Source organism: Schistocerca gregaria, chromosome 8 (genome assembly GCF_023897955.1).
Source record: "Schistocerca gregaria isolate iqSchGreg1 chromosome 8, iqSchGreg1.2, whole genome shotgun sequence".
NCBI lineage: Eukaryota > Metazoa > Arthropoda > Insecta > Orthoptera > Acrididae > Schistocerca > Schistocerca gregaria.
Window position 1 is genome coordinate 365,459,582 of NC_064927.1, and position 25,173 is coordinate 365,484,754.

The following is a 25,173-nucleotide window of genomic DNA, read 5'->3' on the forward strand; positions in this document are numbered from 1 at the left end:
TGAAATGGAAATGTGAAGGGACAAGTACAGCACAAAAGCGTACAGGCAGACCTCGTCTGTTGACTGACAGAGACCGCCGACAGTTGAAAAGCATCGTAATGTTTAATAGGCGGACATCTATCCACACCATTACACAGGAATTCCATACTGCACCAGGATCCACTGCAAGTACAATGACAGTTAGGAGGGAGGTGAGAAAACTTGGATTTCGTGGTCGAGCGGCTGCTCATAAGCCACACATCACGCCGGTAAATGCCAAACGACGCCTCACTCGGTGTAAGCAGCTTAAACGTTGGATGATCGTACAGTGGAAAAACGTTGTGTGGAGAGACGAATCACAGTACACAATGTGGCCATCCGATGGCAGGGTGGGGGTATGGCAAATGCCCAGTGAACGTCATCTGCCAGCGTGTGTAGTGCCAACAGTAAAATTCGGAGGCGGTGGTGTTATGGTGTGGTCGTGTTTTTCATGGAGATGGCTTGCACCCCTTCTTGTTTTGCGTGGCACTATCACAGCACAGGTCTACAATGATGTTTTAAGCACGTTCTTGCTTCTCACAGTTGAAGAGCAATTCGGGAATGGCGACTCCATATTTCATCTACATCTACATGGTTACTCTGCAATTCACACTTAAGTTCCTGACAGAGGGTTCATCGATCCATTTTCATACTACTTCTCTGCCATTCCACTCTCGAATGGCGCGTGGGAAAAATCAACATCTAAATCTTTCCGTTCGAGCTCTGATTTCTCTTATTTTTTATGATGATCATTTCTCCCTACGTAGGTAAGTGTCAACAAAATATTGTCGCATTCGGAAGAGAAAGTTGGTGATAGAAATTTCGTAAATAGATCTCGCCGCAAGGAAAACCGCCTTTGTTTCAGTGACTGCCAGCCCTACTCGCGTATCATATCAGTGACACTCTCACCCCTATTGCGGGATAACACGAAACTAGCTGCCCTTCTTCGCACTTTTTCGATATGCTCCGCTAATCCTACCTGTTAAGGATCCTATACCGCGCAGCAATATTCCAGCAGACGACGGACAAGTGTAATATAGGCTGTCTCTTTAGTGGGTTTGTCGCATCTTCTAAGTGTTCTGTCAACAAAGCGCAGTCTTTGTTTCGCCTTCCCCACAATATTACCTGCGTGGTCTTTCCGATTTAAGTTGCTCGTAACTGTAATTCCTAGGTGTTTAGTCGAATTGACAGCCCTTAGATTTGTGCGATTTATCGTATACCCAAAATTTATCGGATTTCTTTTAGTACTCTTGTGGTTGACCTCACACTTTTCTTTGTTGAATGCCAATTGCCACTTTTCGCATCATACAGAAATTCTCTCTAGATCATTTTGTAATTTGAATTGTTCGTCTGATGATTTTACTAGATGGCAAATTACAGTGTCATCTGCAAAAAATCTAAGTGGGCTGCTCAGATTATCACCTTGTTCATTTATGTAAATCAGGAACAGCAGAGGGCCTATGACACTACCTTGCGGAACCCTAGACAGCATTTCTGTTCTCCTCGATGATTTACCGTCTATCACTACGAACGGTGACCTCTCTGAGAGGAAATCACGAATCCAGTCACACAATTGAGACAATACTCCATATGCACGCAATTTGATTAATAGTCGCTCGTGAGGAACGGTATGAAAAGCCTTCTGGATATCTAGGAATATGGAATCGAACTGAGATCCCTTGTCGACAGCTCTCATTACTTCATGGAAATAAAGAGCTAGCTGCGTTGCATAAGAACGATATTTTCTGAATCCGTGTTGGTTATGTATCACTTCAAGATGGTTCATAATGTTCGTGTACAGTACATTCCCCAGAATCCTACTGCAAATTGAGGTCAGTGATATGGGTCTGTAATTCTATGGGTTACTCCTATTTCCTTTCTTGAATATTGGTGTGACCTGTGCTACTTTCCAGTCTTTGGGAACAGACCATTCTTCAACTGAGCGGTTGTATATGATTGCTAAGAAAGGCGCTGTTGTGTCTGCATTCTCTGAAAGGAAGCTGATTGGTATACCATCTGGACCGGAAGACTTGCCTTTCTTAAGTGATTTGAGTTGTTTCGCAACACCTAAGATATCAGTTTTTATCTCACTCGTGCTAGCAGCTGTTCTGGTTTCGAATTCTGGAATATTTACTTCGTCGTCTTTCGAGAAGGAATTACGGAAAACTGTATTTAGTAACTCAGCTTTACTGGCACTATCATCGGTAACATTTACATCGCTATCGCGCAGTGACGGTATTGCCTGTTTTCTTTCCCCTGGCGTACTTTACATACGACCAGAATATCTTTGGGTTTTCTACCGTATTTTGAGACAATATTTCATTGTGGAAACTATTAAAAGCGTCTCGTATTGAAGTCCGCACTAAATTTCGACTTCCGTGAAACTTAGCCGGTCATCGGGATTTTGCGTTCTCCTGAATTTGGCATGCTTTTTTCGTTGCTTTTGCAACTGTATTCTGACGTGTTTTGTGTACCATGGTGGATCAGTCCCGTTTCTTATTAACTTATGCGGTATGAATCTATCTATTGCTGTCGATACTGTATCTTTGAAATTTAAGCCATATCTGGTCTACACTTACATAATTAACTTGGAAGGAATGGAGACTCTCTCTTAGGAAGGCGTCAAGCGAATTTTTATCTGCTGTTTTAGATAGACATATTTTGCGTTTATTTTTAGTGGTTTTGGTTGATATGGTTTTGAGCCTCGCTACAATGACCTTGTGTTCACTAATCCCTGTATCCGTCATGACGCTCTCTATTAGATCAGGATTATTTGTCGCTAAGAGGTCAAGTGTGTTATCGCAACCGTTTACAATTCATGTGGGCTCATGAACTAATTGTAAGTAGCTCTCAGAGAAAGTATTTAGTACAATTTCGGAAGATGTTTTCTGTCTACCACCGGCTTTGAAAATGTATTTTTGCCAACAGATCGAGGGTAGATCGAAGTCTCCACCAATTATAACTGTATGAGTGGGATACTAATTTGTAATGAGATTCAAGTTTTCTTTGAAGCGTTTAGCTATTATATAATCTGAGTCGGGGGTTCGGTAAAAGGAGCCAATTATTATTTTGGTACCGCTGTTGAGTATAACCTCTACCAACAGTAATTCGCAGGAACCATCTATTTCAACTTCACTACAAGATAAACTACTACCAATAGACACAAACACACCACCACCTACTTTATTTAATCTATCCTTTCTGAACACGGTTTCCGCCTCTGTAAAAATTTCGACAGAATTTATCTCCGGATTTAGCCAGGTTTCTGTTCCTAAAACGATTTCAGCTTCAGTGCTTTATATCAGCGCTTGAAGCTCTGGTACTTTTCCAACACAGCTACGACAATTTACAACTACAGTACCGACTGTTGCTTGGTCGATTCTCGTCGTTTCTTTGCCCTGTAACCTTTGAGACTGGAGCACTTTTTGATCTTTCCCAATCTTTCTAATCTGAAAAACCGCCCAGTCCGCGCCACACAGCCCCTACAACCTTTAAATCTTAAATGGAAACACCCATTTTTTATTTCAGATTCGGATTCTCCATAAAAAAGTAATCACGTTTTGTCTGAAACATTCTTTTAAACCAGAATGAGATTTTCACTCGGCAGCGGAGTGTGCGCTGATATGAAACTTCCTGGCAGATTAAAACTGTGTGTCGGACCGAAACTCGAACTCGGGACCTTTGCCTTTCGCAGGCAAGTGTTCTACCAATTTAGCTACCCAAGCACAACTCACGCGCTGTCCTCACAGCTTCTCTTCTGCTAGTATCTCGTCTCCTACCTTCCAAACTTTACAGAAGCTCTCCTGCGAACCTTGCAGAACTAGTACTCCTGAAAGAAAGGATATTGAGGAGACATGGCTAAGCCACAGCCTGGGGGATGTTTCCAGAATGAGATTTTCACTCCCTGCAAGGTTCGCAGGAGAGCTTCTGTAAAGTTTGGAAGGTAGGACACGAGATACTGGCTGTTGGCAGAGCACTTGCCCGCGAAAGGCAAAGGTCCCGAGTTCGAGTCTCGGTCCGGTACACAGTTTTAATCTGCAGGACGTTTCATTTTTTTAAACCATTGAAGATGGGGCTGAAATCGAGAAAAAAAGTAAAATTGGGGAAGAACTCTGATTTATTTAGAATTATCCGAAAAAGACGCATCAAATCGACAAAAAATGTGCACAAATTCTTTCGTTACGCCAAATTAAGCTATTTTTGTACAAAATGTTCTGTATCCTATGTTACACCGTCGCCAAGGTAACCTCTGCGGACCGGTAACAGATCTGACACGACACAGGACCGAAGTTGCCTATGCCCAAAGGCCTAAGCAATGGTAAACATCTGCTGTTTTGGAAACAGACATTCCGCGCACTACTTCTTGCCGAGGGAGTTCGAGATGGCCTGCAGGAAGTATTACTACACGAACATCTGTTTGGCTATTTAAAGGCTGGAACCAACACCGGACGTCAGTTTCACGCCGAATACCGACCTCAAGGGCATCTCCACGGAAGACTACGTCTTCGCTATCGGAAAAGGACTTGGAATTAAGTGTATGTGTGTTACAACGGACTATTGTGGGAAACTTAGTTATCTTTTGTTGCCTCTAGTAGGAAATTCTTACTGGCTTTGTGATTGTGACATTTAGTTGTTATTCAGTCATTTCCATGTAGAGTCACGTATATAAAAGTTGTGTCGTAAAAACGTTCGAATTGCCAGTTACAACATCCTACTTTTAGCGTTACCCAGGAACAACGACATGGACGTAGTAAAATGATGTTCCTATGGGGTGCGTCATTAGTGCGAATCCCCTTGCCTCTCACAATCTGGGGTGCTTAATTAATGAAATTAGCCACGAAGAAATTGTTCAAAATTATCCCCATTTGCTTCAATGCACAAAGTCAATCGTCTGCGGAAGTTGTCCACAGGTTTGAGCAGCACATCCCGTGGTATGACTGCACACGCTCTTCGAATGCATTGTTCCATATCGTTTCGGGTTGTGGCTGTCTTTCATAAACAATATATTCCAAAAAATTCTAAAAGATAGAATCGGGAGATGGCAGGTCTGGTGAACGTGGAGGCTACTAATTGGTTCGCCGCTTCCTATCCACCTACCAGGGTACCGTAAATTTAAAACGTTCCGCTCATTTTTATCCTGGTGAGGAGCTGCTCTGTCCTGTTGGAACCAGATTCGTTGCGTAGTTTCTGAATCAACATCTTCCATTAGCTCCAACAAATCATCGCAGAGAAGCTGTAAATAAGATTCCCCAGTAACATCTCGGTCAAAAAAATACGGCCCTATGTTTAAAATTCCCCACCAGACCATTAACGAGCATTTGTGTTGATTGCCAACGGGTCTGTGCCAATATGGATTGCGGGGTACCAATAATGACAATCATGACGAATAAATTCGCCATTGTTTTTGAATGTGACTTCATCGGTGAACATAATGTATATAAGAAAATCAGTCACCTCCTATCATTTCCAAGGCCCACTGGCAGAAATGCAGGCATTTTTGCATATCTTTCGGCGTTAATACCTGTGTCAGTGTGTTATGATACGCATGATATTTATGTGCCTTCAAAATCCTCAAAACAGTTGATTTCGGTATACCAGTTTGTCTCTGAATCGCACGACTACTCATTTCAGGATCCAGTTTAACGCAGACTAGAATGCTAAGAGCACGAGAGTCATTTTCATTGTATTCGCGATGACGAGGTGGACGGTGCATATATCCATTTCGAGCTCATTGAGTGCAATTTCGAGTAATGTTTTTGCTTGGGTGTCGTCTGTTTGGGAAACGATCCGCATGTAATTTTGCAGCTGCAGCGTAATTGTTATGGCATTCACCTAAAATAAACTTCTCTGTAGGAGGATAGTGAGCCATGTTTAGCTAAAGAATAATTTACTTTCGTCGGTTGATGTTTACGGTTCAATCTGAAAGTGAAGTGACGTCTGATCACATTGTACCGATCTTTATACTGAGCCATAATCCGCAGTTCGGCCACGGTAGTGCCACAGTCGAGTGACTAATGCAATTATGAAGAGTTCCCTAACCAGATTTTAATACCATTCCGCCTCCCTCCATCAAAAACTGTGGCAGGTAGGGCACATTTTGTAAAAAAAAAAAAAAAAAAAAAAAAAAAAAAAATAGCTTAATTTGGCGTAATGAAAGAATAGGTGCGAATTTTGTATCGATTTGATGCGTCCTTCTCGGATCATTCTGCACCAGTTACAATTTTTCTCGATTTCAGCGCCATCTGTCAATGTTTCAGGCAAAACTGCATTACTTTTTTTTATGGAGAATCCGAATCGGCAATAAAAATGGGGATTTCCATTTAAGATTTAAAAGTTGCCTCCCACCCCAAGCAGAAAAGTAATACATTTGAGTCTTCTGTCGAGTTTAAAGGGCATGGGAGAGTGAGACAGGGAGGAAAATATAAAGTATCCAATCAGACAATGAGACCAAAGCAATCAAAAGCAAATTTAAAGAGTTGTTCAAGGAAGAGGGCATATTACACCAGAAAATCAATGTTTACTTTCCTCCAATGGAAAATCCAAGCACATAAATCGAACACTTACATCCATCATGAGATGTCTACTATTCTGAGGTGGTTTGACAACAACTTTTGGGGTGAAGCTCTGATGTTGGTTTGCTACATCTGAAATAGATGCCTAACAATATACCTTGGCAGAAAAATCCCAAATGAAATCTGGAAGCAGAAAGAACATTTTAAAAAGATTTGTAAATGCTCCAAGTATTTGGTTGCTGAGAGTAGACAAGCATGTAGACATCTGACAGACTCGCGGAATGAGCAGTAGAATGTGTTTGTCTTGGTGTGAAAGAGGATCAAAAGGATATTGTCTGGGGAGCATTGGACAGAGAAAAATCCATTGGAACATGAAGTCATCTTTGAGGAGGGGTATTCCCTCTGAAGTCGATGGTAAACTAAGAACTGTGACTTCCAGGGGAAGTAAACTCAAAGCAAATGACAGCAATAGATCCACACAACAATGAGGTGATGCAAACAGATGACACCAGTATGATGCAGTCGAGCTTCGCAGATCTATCAACAAATGGCAACAACACACCACCAAGGAATGCAGAGAAGATGATTCAGTTGAGTCAACAGCTGTTGAAAAAGATGGGGACCAATTCGGAACCAGAAAAGAAGATAACTACAAAACAGAAGATGCATAGTTACCCATAGTGAAGACAGTGATTTCTGTAAGGAATGTGCTATAGCGTTGGAAAGTGGAATTTCCAGTGCAAATAGTGAAGGGGAGTTGCCACAGTCTTCACATATGGCAAAACTGAGAGGGGGTAGTTGTGTCATTTTGGATGTTTTTTTAGCTAACACGACTGAGGTTAACCTGTCTGATCGAACACCAGTAGAAGTTGCCTTAGCCTCAGTTCACATGGACAAATGGTATACAGACAGGGAGTTAAAAGTGAATAGCCTAAAACATTATAATACATAGCAGTTTGTCGACGGATCAAAAGTTGATCACCTTATAGGAAGTAAGCGGGTATTTACAACAAAGCAAAACAGAGGTGATATCACTAAATTGAAAGTAAGGTTAGTAGCTCTGTGTTATAGCCATATATTTGGTGTAGATTATTGGGAAAGCTGAAGCCCAGTTATGAGACAAAGTAGGTTGAGGATCCCAATAGCAATTGTGGCACTAAGGTGATGGAAAATCAAACACATTTATGTTCTATATAAGTGGGACTGTTTTCATGGAGGAACTAAAACTGTTTAGTGTGGGGAATAAAGTGTATTTGTTGAATAGGAGTTTGTATATGTTTCACCAGGCAAAGGATTGGAATGACTTTTTCTGCTCTTTGATGATAAAGTTAGGTTTATTCATTTGTTTATTTATTGAGTCCTTAATCATATGTAGTATGGTGTACAGGATGACATTGGACTTATTACTAAGTTCAAAATGATACATATTTAAATAATCATTTTTCAACATGCTACTAATTTCAATAGTTGTAGCTCCTACAATGATACAATGTTACAAATCACAGTAGCTTTAGTTCTTAACAGTTATTCTGGTCCAAGTATTCCTTTACTGAGTAGAAACAGTGGTACTGTAGATATTCTCTGCAGATCTTTCAAAAGCACTAATATTTTGTAAGCATTTTATATTATTTCATAGTCTATTATAGAGTTGTACACCCAGGTAGCATGTACTTTCCTGCTACAAACTGGTACTGGCTGGGGATACATGCAAGATGTATTTTATTCGAGTATTATAATCATGTATATCTTTGTTTTTTAAAGTATTATCATCATTTCCAATCATATACTTTTTTACGTACATTAGTGTGTCAACAATAAACATACATGGTACAGGTAGTATATTCAGTGCTTTAAATATTGGTTTGCAGGACTGTCGAGCACCACTCCCTGTTATAATCCTAATGGCTCTTTTTTGTATTCTGAAAGTCCCTTGAGCTGCTGGGCAATTTCCCCAGAATATGAGTCCATACTTGAGATGGGCATTGAAGTACACATAATAGGCACACATTAGTGCCTGTTTATTTATTCATTGTTTGAGAACCCTAAGAAGATTACAGCCCGTGCTCAGCTTGGCATTAATTTGTTCTATGTGTTTGTCCCATTTTAAGTCTCTTTGTACCCAGATGCCGAGAAATTTGGTAGCCTCATCATTTGCAATAGGGTATTGATTGATTTTTATTTCTGGATATATCAATGTGGTGTTTCGGTGGTTATGGAAATTTAAGGCTACTGTTTTGTTGTAGTTTATTATCAGCTGATTTTCTGCTGTCCAGTTACTTAGATATTTTGTAACTGTGTTTACTTCTTCTTGTATATCTTCGATTTTTGCTGCTTTTACCAGTATTGTTGCGTCGTCAGCAAACAGTATTATTTTGTGGGAATCAATATGTATATCCAAATCATTGATATATAACAAGAAAAGTAGGGGTCCCATTACCGACCCTTGCAGTACCCCATAAGTGATTGGGCTTTCTAATGATGCATATTCTGTGATTATTCGTGCTTTATCATCTATATGTCTGATGGATACTTTTTGTTTACGGTCGGTGAGAAATGAATGTATCCAATCATTTGCCAACCCCCTAATTCCATAGTGCTCTAGCTTCTTCAACAGGATATTGTGGTTTACCATATCAAAGGCTTTGTTTAGGTCCAAAAATATACCTGTTGTTTGTTGTTTTTCATCTATTGTTTTTAATACAGTATATATGCATTCATAGATTGCTGTCTCCGTTGATTTCTTCCTTCTAAAGCCATGTTGAGTATTAGATAACACACTATTTTTGTTTATAAACTTTAACAACTTACTACACATAATTTTTTCTATTACTTTTGAGAAACAGGATGTTAATGTAATGGGACAATAGTTTATTACTTCATCTTTGTCACCAGCTTTTTTTTAGTTGATCTGGAAAGATGTCTGACTCTAGGGAACAGTTGCATAAGTGAGTAAGGGGGTCAATTATATTTTGCATACAGAGTTTTAGGATTCTGTTCAATATACCATCAATTCCTGCTGAGTATGTTGTCTTTCGTTCTCTGACAGCTTTCTATGTCTCCTCCCTGCTTACATGGTCCACAAACATTGAAAATTTATTACTGTATCACTTGTTTACCACTTGATGCTGAGTTGAACTAAAATTAGTTTTTATTAAATTTTCAGCTATCCCAATAAAGTATTTGTTGAATATGTTTGCTGTTTCTGTAGGCTGTAAAATCTTTTTATTGTTGTGTATTAAGACAATTTCTTTTTTAATGATGTCCCACATATCTTTCACTTTAATTGTAGAATTATTTATGTAGTAATCATTGTACATTCTTTTTGCCTCTTTAATGACCTTTTGTAAGCTTTTAATGTATGTTTTTTTTTAGTGAGAATGCATTTCCTCAGTGGCACTATTTTCTTTGCAGATTCTGTGGAGCTCCCTTTTTTTCTGGCAAGAAGTTCTGATTCCCTTAGTAATCCAACCCTTTCCTCTTGTCTTCTCTCTCATATATACCATTTTTTGAGGGAAGGCTGTATCAAAATGCTTTACCATTTTTTCTAGAAAAATATTGAATTTTGAATTCAGAGTTTGTTTTTCATAGACATGAGACCAGTCTTCAGTATGCAATAGTGAGTTAAAGTGGTCAATGCTTTTCTGCCTGTAGTTCCTTCTCTTAACCTTTAGTAAGTTATTCTTAACCGGTCTTCCTTTCTTTGTGGTGGTAAGTATTTGAGCTTTGTGGTGACTGTATCCTGTGTTAAACACTTTTACTGACCACTCCAGTTTCCTTTTATCAATCAGGATTTGTTCTAAACATGTCTGACTGGTTGGTGTTATTCTCGTTGCAACTTTAACTGTGGCTGTAAGGGTATGTGTTTTAATGAGATTGCCAAGGGCGGTTTTCTGTTTACATTTACTAAGAAAATCTATGTTAAAATCACCACATACTACAACATCACACATTGTTTTATGCAGCTTATTTAAGAAAATTTCCATCTTTTCTAAAAATACCTTAAACTTTCCTGTTGGAGAGCGGTACACTGTAGCTATTATCAGACCTAATTTTGGAATTTTTATCACTGTCATCTCAAAGTCTTTTTCACAACTTAGGGAGGCGATAATGTCTATTTTAGTAACCTCTATATTATATTTTACATATATGGCTACACCTCCATAGTGACCACTAGGTCTACAATAGTATTCAGCCAGAGTGAAATTGTGTAGGCAGACAGATTTAATTAAATTCTCGTCAAGCCAGTGTTCTGAAAGACACATTACGGAAATATCCTCTAGTTCATGCATTAATAAAATATTTAGCTCTTCTACTTTATTGCTTAGGGACTGAACATTTTGGTGAAAGATCTTGATTACAGAATTTGTGGGAAACTCTACAGTACCACCTACCTTCAGTTTAAATGTTTCTTGTTTATGTAATTTGTAGCTACTGCTTTTGGCAGTAAAAAATCATTCAGATGAGGAGATTGCCTGATGTTTCTTCTAGTTGGGCAAGATGAGGCTTCCCTAGTGGTCCATTTCTCGAAGGTACTCTGACCGGCAATCTTTTTGTGCTTCTTGTCACTCTTGTTTACAAGACAGCAGATTTCTTCAGCCAAGAACTGTTTACCATAGTAATTCAAATGTAGGCCGTTACTGGTATGCATGTCTCTGTTTAATGTACTGATATCTATTAGCTTCACATAAGGATATTTTTTGCACATTTCATTTATCTCAATGTTCACTCTTTCTATCAGTTTGTTTACACATGACCAGGGCAGTAAGTCATACCTATGGGGTTGATTTACCACAGTTAGTTTTTGTTTAATTTGGGCAGCACACTGTCGAGAACTGTGATGACTATTTTACCTTTATCTCTGCCAACATTGTTTGCGCCTGCATAAATTACGACACAGTCATTAAAGTCAAGGTTTTCACATGATTTTACAAGAGACTTCGCAACTTCTTCCATTCCTGCCCCTTGCTTTATAAAGGCTGGTACGCTTAAGGTTTGACTGTGTGTCTGTAACTCTTTCAGCCAGTTGACGACCGTGACTATCGGCAAAAATTAGTACTTTTTGTCTTTTTTGCGTTGGTCATGTTTTGAAACATGACCAACGCAAACGGAACGTGACTCCTGCTGTTTTTTAATAGTTTCTGGACTCACTTGTTTTTCAGCTACACTGTTTCCAGAATCGTTTGGAGTTTTGTTTGAAGCAGTTACTTTGATATGTCCAAGTTTTGTGCTTGTGGCTGCTGTACTTTTTTCGTTTACTTCACTGGTGTCCGATGTTGTTTGGAGCTTGTGTTGATAATGTTCTTCTTGATTTTTACAGTCCCGATTTTCCAACTGTTTCTCTAGTTGGATTACAATCCTTTTTAGTTCTTCTATTTCACTATTTCTTGCGGATATCACAATACGAAAGTCGTCACAATGTTTACACTTGTTGTGCACTGAACTTGCTTCCGTCTTTTCACTTGCTTTCGATCTTGTGATGATTTCATGTACGTTTTTTACTTTTAACTTACAGCAATAACATTTCCCTGGTTGGATTAAATTAGTTTTTCTGCACTGGTTGCACAGAAACTAATTTTGTTTCATGATTTTCACGGAATTCGAATTTCGCGTACCTTTTTTCACCGCTATCTTGGATGCAGAGTGACAGTGAAATCATTTGAAAGGTATCCTTGTTTATTCTTTTCTAACAATATGATCATTAAGGTTTCATGTTGACAATGTTGTTGTAATAGATGAGGAAGAGAGGATTGTAACATGCAAGAATTTTTTGAAATCTCACATTAACATTAAAGAAATGGATGACATGTTATTTATTCTATGACTCAAGATTGAATAGCCTCAAGAGCAGGCAAAATTAAATCAAACTAGCTACATTCAGCAGATGCTAAGAGGATGCATGGGCATTTCCTCAGTTGTATTTTATCTAGTGAGGCAAATATATGTTTTAAGTTTAGAAAGAATTGTTATGTAAATTCTTTTTTTTTACAGTTTCAGAAATGAATACAGTCCTTCGACCATGGTCGAAGATAGTCCATTACATTTACCAAGAAATATGTGAGCAAGAAGGGGATTACCAAGCACCATTCAATAGAGCTATTGTTGGAGTCATTGTAATGACATCTCCCAACAATGCAACATACACAACTGATGGTGATTTTACTATGATGCTGACAGGCAAATTTTCAAAGAAACGTGGAGAAGATATAAAAAAGAAAGAATATTTCAAGCAGAGATGTGAAAAAATACATCACGAGCTTACTGGTATGACAATCAAGCACTTTAGGTTTTAAAGTAAGTGTTTCACATGTTATTTGCAAATAGTTATATTCAAAAAACTCATAGTAGGAGATAACCATGTTAGTTTCTTATGATCTATGGATAGGAAAGTTAAAGTATCAAGCGATTCAGGAAAGGACAAATAAAATCACCCAGCGGGGGTAGGCACTATTCACCAGACAGTGTGATCACAATAGTGTAGTGATTCTTGTACCTATCTGAACCCACAACAGGTTATTTTGGAAGATTTTTTTAAGCTCCTTTTTTTTATTTTAATTTTTTATTATTTTTCAGCAGTAAAACAGCTGTGTTTTTATGAGAACATAATAAATATCATAATTACAATTCCTTTTTTTTCCCGCCATTCCAATCAGTGTCAAACATTTTTTACTTCTCATTTTGCGACAAAATAAAAGGAATGCAGTGTTTTCCAAACTGTGTAAAATATTTGAATATTACGAATAGTATTTCATTTTCTTCCATCAGAAACACAGCGAGGCAATACCAATATGTAGAAATCAAATTAATTTTCATGACACCAATATAATCCTGATCTAATAATTGACCACATTTTGAAAGTTTTAAGCATAAAATCAGGGAAAAACAGATACATTGGTAGCCTTTGTAAATATTGTAGCATGTATTAATATAAACAAACATGTATGGAATGCTCCAAAACATCCGTTATTATTCTACTGTAAGCAGGACAGTGCACGCCAAACGATCAAAAGAGAGTTTACTCTTTAATTTTTGCTTTGCCAGATTAATTTTAAACAGTCGACAGAAAAGGTATCAATATGTATAAATAATCATAATGTTATAAATAAACATAATGTTATAAATAAATAAACATAATGTTATGCTAAATAATGTTGCATTTAATTTTTGCTTCTTACAAAGTATGAAAAGTTCCTCATAATCTTAATTTTACAAATTTTCAGGTGGCAAAAGACATAATTCATTGGATCATGTTTGTAGAGTTTTAATTCTGTGACATATATAACCCTAATAGTTTTCTAGATTTAGGATGGATCAGGCTGTATGCATTTGGATGAGTGTTCTCCAATACTTCAGAGGGGCCTATATAATGTGAAAAAAAAAAAATTGTTTCGGAAGCCATAAACTTAAAATTTTTATTGTGCTTTAACTAGGACTAAATCTTCCATCCTGAATTATGATATTCAGCCTAATGTGTCATGCCTCTTTTTTTCTTAATTGATCTTGTTTTCTCATGGTTTCCTTAACAATTTCTTCTCATTCTACTGCAGACATGGTTTGGGAGATTGGTGTTCTATATTTTCAGAAAAAAAGTTAGTAGGCCTTTTGTTGTACGTGATTTCAAGTGGTGAAAACCCTCTTGATGTAAGCTGTGTAGACTATTTATAAAATCTTCAAAATCATTAACATACTCTATATAGTTAACAATTTTTACTACAATATGTTCTGCAAAGTCTTCATAGTTCTCTCATATATTTTTCATCTGGCTTACTAGATAGCAGATGAACAGAAACAGAACATATTTTATTTTTGCTCAATCAACACAATCTTTCCTGGATTTGAATGTGAACCGAGACCCATTATCAAAAAGGGTTGCCTTTCTAATAAAAACACCAATGAAACAATTACTTGTAGTTTTAGAAATAATTTGTTTGCTTGTTGCTTTCTTAAGTGGGAAAAGCTTTATAACTTTTGAAAATATGTCAAACCATTTCAGTGGCCATAGGAGTGTGGCTATTACGGGTATGTGTGCTTGTTTGTGTGAATATGTGGTACTATTGCTGGAAAAAGAGCTAGTGCTCAAAAGTAGGTGTGAATGTTTTTTTTCTCTTATGTGTTACTGTGCTCCACATATTGGCCCACTATAGGTGAATGATTACCTTTCCCTAATTTTAAATATTGCTCCATCTAGGAATTTCTTTTGTCAGACATTATAAAGATATAGCAGAATCCACCTTTTGTTTTCGGTAAAAACCTATAAACATTGATAACTGCCAAGAGCTCTCATTTTATTTGGCAAAATGTTTTGTATTAACTCTCTGCGAGTCTGATTGCTAACTTTTACTCTTTGGCAATAATCGCTGTAAGTTCCTTTTGTTACTCTTCTGCCATTGTTGCAAAAGTATATGTTCTCTTCTATCTTTTGTATACACTTCATTGTACCACAATGTCCAAAACTTTCATTAAAATGATGTTATACTGTTCAGGCCATTCATCCAAATCTGGTCTATGTCTGTAAACAGAATCTCTTTGTGTACATTATAATATTACTCTACCTTTTCTTTCCCTTTTTTACCTAAAAGAAACTTTTGATTAATTTCATAGTATCATCAGGATTCTGGTTCCTCCTGATACATTCAAAAATTTTCAAAATTTCTCCTTCATCCTTCAGTCCCTTTAAATACATAATGTTGGGACAACTTGGATTTTATTTGTTGCACAGTTACACACAGAACACATTGAAAAACAACAGATGCTTGAAACATAAAGATATTTGGTCACAAAGAAGATGTACATGGCAAAGAGTCATGTGAACCAAAGGAAATAAATGTATCGTTCCAGAACTGAGTTTTCAGATTTTTAACACTCCCACTTAAAGAATACTCAGATTTATTATTAAGTGTTTACAAGTTTCTCACAAATGCCATGAATGCTTCGGATGTTCAGAATCTTCATCAACATCTGAAATGTCACCTTTGGTAATGGCTTGGATAATAAATCAGCCTGCTGGTCCTTCAATGGAACATGCTCTGGTACTGAATCATTCTGCTTGTACTTGTGTGCACAAAATGGTATTATACTTCAATATACCTACTTCTCTGATAAATCTCTGGGATTTTAATAAGTTTCACTAAACTTATATTGTTGATTTTCAATGTTGTGTAAGTTTTGTTGTACAAAGCCAAAGTCATTGAGCAAATGTTTCACATAAACAATTTCGCTCACTATTTGACTGTCTTCAATGCATTCAGCCTCAGTTGCAGAAAGTGTTACCATGCTCTGTTTCATTGAACCCCATGTAATAGTGGATTCACTGAGCTTTAACAACATACCAATGTGGATCTTCTAGTTTCCACATCACCAGCATAGTCTACTACACTGTAGTCTTGAAGGTGATTTTACTGCTTTGAAGGAAAATAAAGTCTGTAGTGCCTTTAACATGTCTTAGAATCCTCTTTAGAGCATTCTAATGTATTTTCATTGGTATTTCAAGGTTCTGGCTGGCACTGTTGGCTGAAAAAGTAATTTCTGGCTATGTTCCTATCAATAAACACATCAGAATACCCAGAACTTGTCTATATGGAACATTGGACACATCCTTCTGCCTTCTGCCCCCCCCCCCCCCCTCCCCATTTTATGCGTATTAGAACACATCTGCTGATGGTGATCTGCAATTATTGTTTGTTACCATGCTGCATCTTCCGTTCTGAAGCATCATATAATCTTCATGACATAGGCCTCTTGATGCAGAAATATAGAACCGTCTGCTAATTGTTGTGCATACAGGCCCAAGTAGGTAGCCAGTTTTCTGAATGTGATGTCAAATTCTCTTCATAGTTCACTCAGCAAAATTTTAATTGTAGCAGGATCTTTAGTAGCTACCAGACCATCAGCCACATATACTACCAAGATTAATGGATTATTTGTGTCCTAACTGGCATACACACATGAATCTGCATTCATTGGGTGAAATCCAAACTTGAGTAAAATGTTGTGAAACATTGCCTTCAGCACCTGAAAGCTCGTTTCAAGTTGTAAAAATCTTCTATTTAGTTTACACACATGGTTAGAACCATCTTCAAAAACCTTTGACTGATTCGCAGAAATGTTTTCTGCTAAAGTTCCATAAAGATAAGCAGTTCAGACATCAATTGTTTAAGACATGTTTCTGGATGCTGCAATGGATAATGTGAGATGTATTGTGTCAAATATAGTCACTGGACTGTAAGTTTAAAAATAATCTCTACCCTCAACTTCCTTGTAGTAGGAAAAAGTCCACTGCTCTTGATGTTGATGTTTCATGTGTGCTGCAGTTGTCCTTCGAATTTTCCTGTGTAAGCAACATCTCTGTGGAGTTTAAATGTCACTGGTCTGGAAACCACATGATAACCATTTGTGTTTCGGCCTTAAGCAACAAAATATGCCTTTTCAGCCTTTGAAACCTATTTTTGCCCTTTCTCTTTAGGAACATGGACACAAATTTCTTCAACAAAGCTGTTTAAGCTTAGTTCGTTCCCTATCCACAGCTGAAATGCCGCAACTCCCCTTTCTTTATTTGTTCCAGTCCAGTTGGGTGTGAATACTGCACAATTCACATCTTCTACCCACATTTTAGTTTGCAGTCCACTTGCATGCATACAAGTCCTGACTAAATCAGTAACAGTTCTATTTTCCCTTTGAGTGACTCCATCCTGTTGTGTTCTATATGGCACTATCTTCTGGTGCAAAATGCTATGCCGGCTAGTCAAATGATTAACCTCTTGATTAAAAAGCTCTAATCCATTACCTGTTTTTAATGTCTTTATGCCTTTGCACAGATGATTCTTGCTCAGTTAAAAGAAATTTCTCAAAAATTTAGCAGTGTCTGATTTATTCTTGATGAAGCACACCATTCCCCAGTGACAATAGTCATCTTTCACCATCAAGAAATATTTTGCACCACTCAGTTTTCTCATATTTCACCGCACAAATCTACATGTACCAACTCACCTATTTGTTTTGATTTTGTATCACTGGGTGGAAATGGTAGTCCTCACATTTTACCAGTAATGCAGTCCACGCACTGAAAATTACTCATCCTATTGTCAAACTGATGTCATACCTATGTCCTGGGCTGTGCCCAAGGAAAACAAATTACAACTTAACTGCAGAACATAAAAAACTTTGCTGATGTGATTCTCCTGCCATTCCTTTCCAGTGTAGGTGGAATATTAATGTTGTATCTGAATTAGTTGCACTGAACATGACTTCTCCAATGAGAGCTTCTCCATTGGGTGAAGATTGGTTTGCAGTTGCTGTTCTTTGCAGTCGTAGATCCAGTGACCTGGCTTGTGACAATAGTGATACATGCTTGGTTTTGCAAAATGTTTGTCTTTTTACCACCATTTTTATGAGAGTTGTTACTTGTTTCATATGCTTAACTTTTACCTTTATCACTTATGCTCATTCTATGGCAAGTTTGGAGATCATGTTCTTCACATGCCTGCCAAATTCCCACACACTGACAAAATAGAGATTTTTGGTCCTCAAGAATATGTTGTGGACAGCGTTGTGTGTAGAAAAAAGAAAAAATGGTGAACTTGTAATTTTTCCCAAGATAATCTGAAATTCACAAAAGTCGAGGTAAATCGGTTTTGTTCTGAAGTAGATCGTGATTTAAGCTGCATAAAGCTGACAGATGAGAATATGATAGTTCTAAGTCTCTATATATCTCAAAATGGAGTGGTAGAAGTATTCTTTAAAAAATTTAAACTTCTTGTGGAAAGAAAAATATTAAGGAAAAAAGAAAATATTGTTATCTGCAGTGACTTCAATAAAGAAATGTCATACTGTGACAAGCAAGTATCAACAACTTTTTTTCAATATCTTAAGGTATTCAAATTTATTCTGTAAAAATAAAAATGCTACTTGTAAAGAAGCCTGCTTAGGTAATATTATCATTAACTTCTCTAGTGACATTTTTGGTGTAAGTCATGTAAATGAATGTTTCTCTGACTACAAACTGTTATTGCTCCTCACACACTACAGCAAAATGTCAGTAATATAACACATGAAAAAAATAGGTGACTTGGGTGAGAGGTCAGAAAGATGAATTTGTGAACTTGTTTGCTAATAGACTACTTTATATAAAATGGGACTTTTTGTACAAAACACAGATTGGACAAACTAATGTTGAAAAATAGCAAATATATTGAAGTGTGGTGCAATTGTTCATCCCTAAGAAAAACTAAGTTTAAATTTAAGCCTAAAACAAAGTTAAGAAATTGGTATATTAAAGAATTAGAAATTATTAGAGAACAAATGTTGTCATTGCAAAATACATATAAAAAGAACTGTGAGACTGGTGCTAAACAAGCTGATATAGATTATAGGAAGTATCTGTAGTATAAATGTTTTTATAAAACTAAGCTGCTTATTGGAAAAAATAATTATCATGTGAAAGACTTATAGGATCTGTGCCAAACAAATGCAAAGCTGCATGGCAGATAATCACACAAGAACACTCCCTCAACAACACACAGGAACTTTCATTTGAACCACCAACTGAATGAGTTCTTTGCGACTTCAGTGAAAGAAATTGGAAACATAATAAACTTGAACACCACATCTGCAGGTGTACTACTTGGTAACATGTAATAAAAGCAGTAAAAAAATTCTACAACTCTAAAAATATGGATGATCACTGACTTTATCAAGAATACTATTCGTTTTATCTGTGAACCTTTAGCTTTCATTTTTAACAAATGTCTTCAGTTCATAATTTTCCCTGCATCATTAAAAATTTAAAAAAAAAGAGTCAAAAATCTTCACCAAAATTATCGCCCAGCCTCAATATTTCCTGTAACTTCCAAAATATTTGAAACTCTTTATAATCAGTTAAGTGATTATCTTGTAGAAAATAATCTCCTTTCGAACAAACAGTTTGGTTACAGACAAAGAAAAAATACCACCTCAACATATTTTGACATTGTAAATAATCACTGCTTTTGTGTTTTATGTGACCTAAGTAAGGCCTTTGATTACATTCCTTTTGAAATATTAATTGAGAAACTTGAATTTTATGGAGTGCAAACTACAGGACTATAAATCATTGCTTCACACTTAAGACAGAAAAAAATACGTTTCAGTGAGAAACAGGCATTATCTAATGAAATTGGTTGGAAGATACCACAGGGATCAGTGCTTGGACCATTCTTTTTCATAATTGCCACGTACTCAGTGGGGACACCAGCTGTACATCCAACATCTGTCAACAAGTTAAGTTTCTTGCCGCTTTTATGTCATTGTAAAGCACAGAAAATTCATGTTACACGAAGCATTGTCATCTTTAGTTTATCATGTGCACACTCACGTATCTTGCTCACACACTTAAGACTTTTCAGGCAGGTTCCATATATTTTTGCACTTTGTTTTTGAACGTCTGTCATACCGTTGCATTACTCAAAGTTTCTGTAGTGTCCTTTCTACAAACTACACACATAACAAAAATAAACTTATCCTATTCATTTGTTGACATTCCATTATCACTGCTTTTATAAATTATAGTCTGATTGTCATTTTGTTTTAGTACATTTTGTTAAATTATAATTTCATTACATTGTTCAATTGCAATTATATGATACACTTTTTACTCTCGTTTGGTTCTACATTCTTTACATAACATTTTTTTCATAGAATAACAGATTCCGTTCAGATGCATGGCATCAATTGGTATACATTTCTTTTCAATTTACAGTGACTTCTTGTCCAACCATTTTCATCATTTTCAAAGAATTATAGAAGTAAACAATAATCGCTACAATAAATTCTAAGCATTGCTCAAATAACTATGCATGAATTCTCCAGGAAGAATCTACACACTACAAGGTTGAACAAATTTCACGGAAAGGCATTTATGTTCTCAGTTGCATCTCGTTGCTGGTCTTAACTGCGATTCCAAGATGTTATCAAAAGTATCCGGACAACTTCAAAAACACACATTTTTCATATTAGGTGCATTGTGCTGTCCCCTACAGCCAGGTACTCCATATCAGCGATTTCAGTAGTCATTAGGCAAAATGAGAGAGTAGAATGGGGCACTCCGCGGAACTCGCAGACTTCAAACGTGGTCAGGTGATTGGGTGTCACTTGTGTCACATATATGTATGCAAGATTTCCACTCTCCTAAACATCCCTTGGTCAACTTTTTCTGATGTGACAGTGAAGTGGAAACTGAATGGACACGTACAGCACAAAAGCATACAGGCTGACCTCATCTGTTGACTGACAGAGCGCCAACAGTTGAAGAGGGTCGTAATGTGTAATCGGCAGACACAGGATCCATTGCAAGTAGTATGACAGTTAGGCAGGGGGGGGGGGGGGGGTCAGAAAAGTTGGATTTCATAGATGGGCAGCTGTTCATAAGCCACACATCACGCCGGTAAATGCCAAAAAATGCCAAACGATGCCTCGCTTGGTATAAGGAGTGTAAACATTGTACAATTGAACAGTGGAAATACATTGTGTGGAGTGACGAATCACGATACACAATGTGGCATCTGATGACAGGTTGAGGGTATGGCGAATGCTCAATGAACATAATCTGCCAGTGTGTGTACAAAAAATGCGTACCACCAACAGTAAAATTCAGAGGTGGTGGTGCTAAGGGTGTAGTCATGTTTTTCATGGAGGGGGTTTGCACCTCTCCTTGTTTTGCATGGCACTATCTCAACACAGGCCTAGATTCATGTTTTAGGCACCTTCTTGCTTCCCACTCTGGAAGAGCAATTCGGGGATGGTGATTGCATCTTTCAACACGATCGAGCACCTGTTCACAATGCACAACCTGTGGTGGAATGGTTAGGAGTTGTGACCTGGAGCCTATAGAACGCCTTTGGGATGTTTTGGAATGCCAATGTTAGGCCTCACTGACCTACATCGATACCTCTCCTCAGTGCACCACTCCGTGAAGAATGGGCTTCCACTCCCCAAGAAATCTCCCAGCACCTTATTGAATGTACGCCTGCAAGAGTGGAAGCTGTCATCAAGGCTAAGGTTGGGCCAAGACCATACTGAATTCCAGCATTACCGATGGAGGACACCACAAAGTTGTAAGTGATTTTGAGCCATGTGTCTGGATACTTTTGATCACATAGTGTAGTTTGTTGTTTATAAACACAATTTAAATCTGATGATACTAATCGTATTGAATACTTATTCAGTGTTTAAAAGTGCAGCTCAGTATTTACTTGTTTGTTAATTGTAGAAAGGATAAACATTTCATATGCTGAGGTATACTGAGTTGTATCATCAATATTATATATTATGTCCAATGAACGTAAAACAGTGTTTATATGATTAACAAACATGCATAAAAATTTCAATGTAAATCAGGTGCTTGACGCTTTCATGGGAAGTCGATGCTCAGAATAGTTTGGTTTCAACCCCTTGACTATTAGGCAGTGTTCCACCTTAGTTCAGCATCGTGATATGTGATTTACTGGAATTGTTTTCTTCTACACTTATTTTCACGCTATCACATTCATACATATCACAAAATTACAACTATATTTACTTGTAGTGTGGTTGTTTCTTATCTTTATATGGCATCTAACACTCGACAAGCATTTACCTTTTTCCAGTTCAGGATGTGTCAATAACTTAATACTAACTTAAAACTAAATCTTCACAGATAAGTGTACCGTAGCTTGATAGTCACTAATACCTCTTTCATATATTCAACCATGTATTCATTTACTTCAGTGTGCAGTCGTGCTATCACAAACTCATTTAATATCATGTGTGCATCTCTACTTACCTTATAAATGTGAAGGATATTATAGGCATGATGCAACCTCTTATTCAGTTTGCCACTCACATTGTACTTGCTTGTTTACCTGCAGCAAGGGTTTCCTGGTCTCTCAATTAAAATTAGTTTGTGCAGTTTCAATACTTAAATTTGTAAATATATAATGTATGTAGTAGCATAACTTCAGTAAATATCACATATTTTAGGATCCCTTTCTATGTATATAATCCCTTAGCTTATCTTTGTTTCTGTGTATTGTGTAGATAGCCGTAGTTGTAGTATAGACTCTCCCATAATTTTCTACGTCCCTGTTAATGCAATAGGCTTTAAAAATGCTAGTGCAGGCTGTAGCTCATAGGGTTTGTTTGTTTTGGATGCTACAACACTTTCAGCTGTGTCTGGCATGCACGTGTTTGCAGTTTGTTGACTAGCTTTCCCCCCAATGCACATGCACTGCATCACTCTATTACCACTAATGTCACAGCGAATTGTGTAGTGCACTGCACGCTACCACGCATTTCATTTCACAAGTTCAATTATTCATTTACAACTGGGCTACATGCAAGTGCATGAAATGTAACACATAATGGAAACTGAATAAAAATTTCTGCTCGAATAATTAAAAAAGTTGTTGGAAAGAATAATTGAAACAGTGGAAGGTACACACATCTTGAGTGAACTTTAACTGGCACTGATATCAACAGACCTTTAAATTTAATACATTATTAGATTAACTTTCATAAATTTACATACTTTCTTTTCCTGTTACCGCTATCGTGGATAGACATTGGTATGACAATACTGGTTCTGGATCGCCGGTCCTCTGCTCACGCAGATTCTCGGCACTGGTGAAATGATGAACAGAATGCAGTTATAAATGAACTTCGTCTTGCTAATAACTTTTATAACATTTCTTTAATGTCCGGTTAGAATACACATTACCGAACAATATTAATGCGGCGGAATTTGTAATATGTACACCCACTACAACTTACATAGAAAAATAGATGAATATGTAGAAATTAAAAAATTGAAGAGCGTACCTCTACTTGTTTTGTTTGTAGCCCAATAGAATCGCTGGTACAGGAAAAGAATAAGGAAAAAATAATAACAATAATATGACTCATTACAAAATATAACAAATTCCTAGATTTGAATACTCACCCTTTAAGCCAGCTTCGAGCCTACCTTTACGTTTTCAGATTTGATTGCTAATTTACTAACTGTTCGTTTCCATTTCAGATTTTAAAAAAAATACTGTTTGTCTACACGACTGATTCAATTTTTCCAAATTTAGAGCCTATTTCCTCCATTTGACCTGACATAGATATCAGAAAATTTCACAGATCTGGTTTCTTATCAACTTATGACTGTTCTGAATTCAGACTCGTATCTGATACCTCCCTAATTACCTTACTCATAGATTTTTTGACTATTTTTATATTTATCATTTTTTTAAAGCCACACACACCAAAGGACAGCTACTTTCAGGCTTCTTTTATGCTTATCTTGTCTCTTCTTGGAGATTCTAACAAGATGATCATTTGTTTGAGCTTTTGTTTTCATTTACTCATAACATTTCTGCAAGTTACCAAAGTCCTTTGAATTAGCTGAATGAATTGTTATAGAAGTATCCAGAACATTTGGTGACTCACATTAGCACTGTACAAATTTCTGGTTTTAAGATTTAACACAATGAGTGTAGACACACATATGCCAATTTACAAAAGCTGTACAGAAAAGAAATCATTTCTGCAAAGAAAACGGTAGTGATAACTATATTTATCAGTCCAGCAACAAATATAAAGCAGCATGGAAAATAGTTAAAGCAGAAACACAGCTAATTGCAGAAAATTTACCTGTTCCTCTACGTGCAGTTGAACTAAATAATAGTTTCATTAATACTGGACAATTAGCTATACAGATGAAAGTAATTTAGATGATAGTGAGGACAGACTTCCGAAATTGCAGGAAACAGAGTTGACAGGAGACTTGCCAAAATTTGAATGGTGAACCATTTATCCTAAGGATACACTGGATGTAGTCAGATCACTAAGCAACTCCAGAACTGAGGACATACATGGCTTTTCTAATTTTATCATAAAGAAAATAATAGACTATATGCATTCCACTGTCTTACTTAATCAATAGGATGTTTACAGAGGGAACATTTCCAGACTGCCTTAAACTGACAATTGTATTGCCCATATACAAAAAGGGAGACAGAAATTCATCCCAAAATTACAGACCTATAGCAATAGTACCAATATTATCTAAAATTATTCAAAAATTAATGAAAGACCAATTAAACGATTATTTTGAGTGTCACAACCTTCTCAATAAGGCTCAGTATGGATTCCAAACTGGGCTATCAACAATAAAAGCAGTTCAGGAAGTTGTCTTATCAATATTACAAAGTTTTGAAAATAGGGAACATACCTATACAACTTTAGTTGATTTAACCGAGGCATTTGACACTGCCTCACATAGCATTTTAATTAAGAAACTAGAAACATATGGAATAACTGAAACAGAACTATCACTGCTAAAATCATACTTGACAAACACAAACTAAATGGTCTATACAAATTCAAGCAAAAAATCTGACCTTCTCAAGGTAAAATATGGAGTCCCACAAGGATCTGTACTGGGACCTTTCTTATTCATTGTGTATGTGAATGACCTGCCCCACACATTTCCATATAAATTTGTAGTGTATGCTGACGACACAACTTTTATCATGTCATGATGTGAATGTTGTCAAACAAATGAACAAATCCATGATGGAAAAGGCAGCTCACTGGTTCCATGAAAATAGGCTGTCATTAAATAAAAATAAAACTGAACACATCCTCTTTTCCC